Source organism: Formica exsecta, unplaced genomic scaffold, assembly GCF_003651465.1.
Source record: "Formica exsecta isolate Colony F162 unplaced genomic scaffold, ASM365146v1 scaffold111, whole genome shotgun sequence".
Taxonomy (NCBI): domain Eukaryota; kingdom Metazoa; phylum Arthropoda; class Insecta; order Hymenoptera; family Formicidae; genus Formica; species Formica exsecta.
In genome coordinates, this window is record NW_021848451.1 from 76,345 (window position 1) to 81,193 (window position 4,849).

The 4,849-nt window shown below is 34.6% G+C and overlaps 1 pseudogene; it reads right to left on the minus strand.

Annotated features, from left to right (window-relative positions):
- Positions 1 to 600: 600 nt before the first annotated feature.
- LOC115236634 lies at positions 601 to 3,441 on the minus strand (annotated as a pseudogene).
- Positions 3,442 to 4,849: the final 1,408 nt, after the last annotated feature.

Below are 4,849 nucleotides of genomic sequence, written 5' to 3' on the forward strand. Positions count from 1 at the left end.
CAGGAATGCGTTCGGAAATCTTACACGTGGAGTGCAGTGACATTTAACTGACCAATCAGGATAAAGAAATCTTTGCTCCTTTCGTCCTGATTGATCAATTTAACATTACTTAATCCTACGGGTAGAATTTTCGAATGCATCCTTGACAGGTATTCGATTCTAGAAAATATATCAAAACGTATTATATCGAACGATACAAAAATTATAAAAATGTAATCGCCGATTAATAAAATTAAAAGGGACTTGGGTTTTTTTATTCTAATAATATTTTTAATTTGTGACTCGAAAACAATCATGTGTTTGATTATTAATTCACTATCTTTTATTGATCTCTTCTTGCAATTGCATTGTTATATTATATAAAATTTTGTCTTATTTATTTACATGAGAATATAAATCCGCAGAGATTCCCTAAACAAAAAAAATATCTGACTTTATTTTGATACAGATATACTATACGCATAAAATTAACAGCAATTTTTCTCCAGTAAATAAAAAAATTAACTTGCATATTTGAAGACAATTTATTATGAGTACATCAATACAAAATAAATATAATTCACAAAATGTACATATACGATTATTTGTAACACGTTTATATCACAAAATAGCCTTATATTTTTGCTGGTCGAGTCACGACTTTGCAGGTACTTTCGTCGGCGGACCATCAAATCGTTTTGTCAATTGAATGATTCTTTCCGCTTCACGAATACCGCTGAGTCTTGCACCATGCACGGTACTATAATGCCCTGGTATAGTAGCCTCGCCCGCGAATAAGAGTATGGGAGGTACCGCTTCACACGAATCTAGAAAACATGTGCGTTGACGAGATGCCGAAGAAAACTGCCATTATCGAAATTATTAATAATATTTGATGATCGTCAATTTCAAAAATAAAATTGAAAACTATATATATTGATATATCGATCAGAACGTTAAGAATGTCTATAGCAGAATTGTTTGCGAGTGAAACGTGGAACTACCTGGTAATGGACTAGCCAGATCACATTGATGACCGATGGTGCTGTCCATTGCCATGTAACTGTAAGCCCCAGCAAAGTATTGATCCATACACCACTTGGTCCTGAGAATATTAGCTGGATAAGGTAGCGTGGGATCACCGGTAAATTGACGAAGAACTGTGGTCATCGATTCTACCACTTCTTCGTCAGAGCATAGTTCCATATCCATCGCTTCGCGTCCACACACGCAGGCACATAACACATGCTGAGAATTCGGCAATTCATCTACATGCACCACACCTAAACGCATCGTCAAATATAAATTAGAATTATTTGCCATTTTATATGTTTTTTTTTTTTTAATTGCAATAAAACTCTGTAATATTCGAATATTAATTCAACAAGAAGCAACAACCTTTCACCCAATCGCATCTATCCGCCAACTCTTCAGCGGACCAAGCCAAATTGATGCCGCCCTCGCGCCAGACCCAGAAGGGCCTCGCGTATTCGAGGAAGATTTTGTTAACGTGTCCGTAGCCGAGCTTGTTGATCGCTTCGACTTTCTCAGCGGGTAATCCGGGTAAAAACAATTTCGCGTACTGATGCTTCAGAACACCGAGCGAAACGGTCACGATGACATAATCAGCGGGAAATTCATCGCCGTCGCGGCATTTTACGATGGCCCGGGGACAGGCTTCATTCACTGTACCCCATCGAATGCAACTAACTGGTTTGCAATACCTTAAAAAAACATTTTTCTTTTACAGGAAAAACTTTAAGAAGCTATATCTCTACAAAGCCATATCTTTATATAAAAGTTTATCTGTTTAATTTTTTGTAGGATATATATATTAAAACGTGACATTTCAAGATATTGTGCATTCTAATAATTAAATCTTTTATCTAATTTTTTTAACTTTGTGGTGTATTTCTCTCTTCGTGAAATAGATGTACTGATAAAAAAAAAAGATTAGACGCAATTGCCACAAATGTTTTATACGAACTTGATGCAACAACTAGGTAGATCTCGAAGCAGGGGAGCCAGCACTCCCACGTATCCTAAGGGCACTCTAATATTGCCACCGGGAATCTCGATATAGCTGCCGAATTGATCGGCTGAGACGAGTGAAAGGTCATCTCCGCATCGACACCTCACGCAATTCGTCAAACCGTACATCACCCTTGCGGCATCATATCTGCAAGTTAAGAGTATAGTTGACATTGTAATTTTAGAAGAAAAACGTAGTTTAATCATAATCAATTATGCAGCGATGTGTAACAGCTACTTTTGCAAGATTGTAATAAATCAAATTTGTTTTCATTATTAAAACACTAAAATGCAAACAGCTTTTCATAAAATGATACGCGGTTTGCGTATGATTAAATATATGATTTATTTCATTTACATATTTCTGTAAAACGTTAATAATTTAAAATAATATATATTAATTATTGGCAATTAATTTAGGCAGTATTATTATAACATATAAAGTAATCAGCATTTATTTTGTACAGGTGAATGTACAGGTGAATAATAACTTCTATAATCCTGACTATATTTTTTGAGTTGCCTATTTAAAATAAATTACATTTATATATAATAGCTTTATATGTGTGAATATTTTTATTAAAGAAAAATTTAAAAAGTTTATAAAATTTAAATGAACTGCATTCTGTAATCAAGAATACCTTCTAATCAATTGATAAGAAACTTATCTACGTTCGCCTAATTATCCTAGTACAATCTTTACATCGCTGCTTAGAAAGCTTGCGAGTGACCTGGACAACTGTACCGTTGCTCCTCCGGGAAGTTTTGCAGCTCCTGCTGTAAAATTCAGCAACGTACCGTGGGCACGACCGCAGCCAAGAGCGAAAAGAGCCGCCGCTTGCTGTTCGATTTGCCGAAAAGTGTGATACGCTGTGATGCTGACCGGAAGATCGATGGCTCTGCCATCACTGGTGCAAAAAAGCCCGCGACTAGGATCCCGTCTAGCGAGCGGCGACTTCAGAAGACCTTCCTGCGCCGCCAAAGTGTAGACCGGATTTGCCACGCAACCACCCTCGATCCATGTGGCACCCATTTCCGCTACCACATCACCCAACCAGCAAGAATGGATTCGACCACCCGGTCTGAGATTGAAAAATAAATTTGACCAACTCTCGTAAAAGCAGGATCTCACGATACGAAGTTCATTATATTTAAACATTGAGATAATTAACGAAATGTATTAAAAAGATTTCAAAAAGCAGCTTATATCTATGTGTGCGTGCGTGTGTATATATTTTTTATTTAATGTCAAGTTTAATTTAATTTTACTTTTTACCTATCCGTTGCTTCTAAAACTGTAAAATTGTGAAAGCCGCATTGAGCTAATCGATGCGCTGCTGATAATCCGGCCATACCAGCGCCTATGATAATTATAGTTGGTTCTGGTTTGCATGGATCTATCATACAGGGATCCAGCTGACATGTTTCCAATTTTGCAGATCTCGTACATTCTAATATATCCTTTTTACAACCCTCGCCTTTGTCCAATGAGAATAATCTGCAGAGAGATTTTCTTGTAACATTATTCAATTTGCAAACATTTTATAGGCATTATTTAGTTTAATTAACAGCTCTTTTTAATTGCAAATAATAGTTTAATCTTATTTTTTTAATTAACGTCATAGATTTTTGATAAACCACAAAACTAGTAATACGTTTTAAAAAGACATGAAAGAATACGATTTTCAGAAAAAGCCTATACGCCTCTTTTCATTTGATATTATATCAATATTATTCTGCATACCTTGTGAGAAATCGCTGTAGCTTCCAGGATGATACCCTGGACCGCGAAAGCATCTCATTGATTGTAAATTATTAAAATAAATAAATGTCTTAAAAAATAATATTTAATTTTTAAATTTATAGATATATAAAGGCGAGTTGCTATAAAAAAGACATGTCATTTGCAAACAAAGAACTTCCGTCACTCTGACCGTCTACTGTTGTTATATCATTCTTCACGATTCGATAATCGAACTAGTAAAATCGAGATATAAAATCATTTTAATGAATATTACACAATATTAGAACACTATAAGCGCGCGCTACGCACGCACTATTTATTTTGTGTGTGAATAATTACTTACACATATTAACTCTAGTTCTCCATTTTTTCAAAATCAATTAAATAAAAATTACACACACACACTTAATATTTGAACTGTGAAATGCGTCGCTCAGTTATGACAGGCTTTTATTGATATAAAATATAAAGTAATGCACAGCGTAGCGTCGAGATAACCAATCAGCATCGCAGAAAAGAGATATCACAATGAGAACTGCTCACAGCATATTATTAGAATATTATACGTGTGTGTGTTATATATAAAATATTATAAAATGCGCCATTTAGTTTTTATAAATAATAATAGACAATAATGATTAAAAAATCGCGATGCCTCTTGCAATATTGGAGCGTAAGAATATTAAGAGTTTCTTTTATATCTCGTGGAATGCTATCCAGAACTTTAAATAAAAAACCGGAATCGCGAAAAAATTTACCTTTAAAATATTTAAAAGTAATTTAAAATATATACTTACATATAAAATTATATATAAAATTTAATATTATCGCACGGCGACACTCGACCAGTAAAGTAGCAGTGCGAGATACTCCGTTAAATTTCCTAAACGCAATTACAAGTATCGGGAAATAATTTGATAAATAATTTCTTCAAAAATATTTCGATTTAAATATATTTTGTTCGCCGCTTTATCGTTCGACTTTCGACGGCATGTAAATATGATTCAAATTAAAATCGCGCAATTAAACAATCGAATCACGTAGTCACGGTATCGCGTTTTCGCGTCGTCGCGTCTTCGCGTTGGACTTCTATAC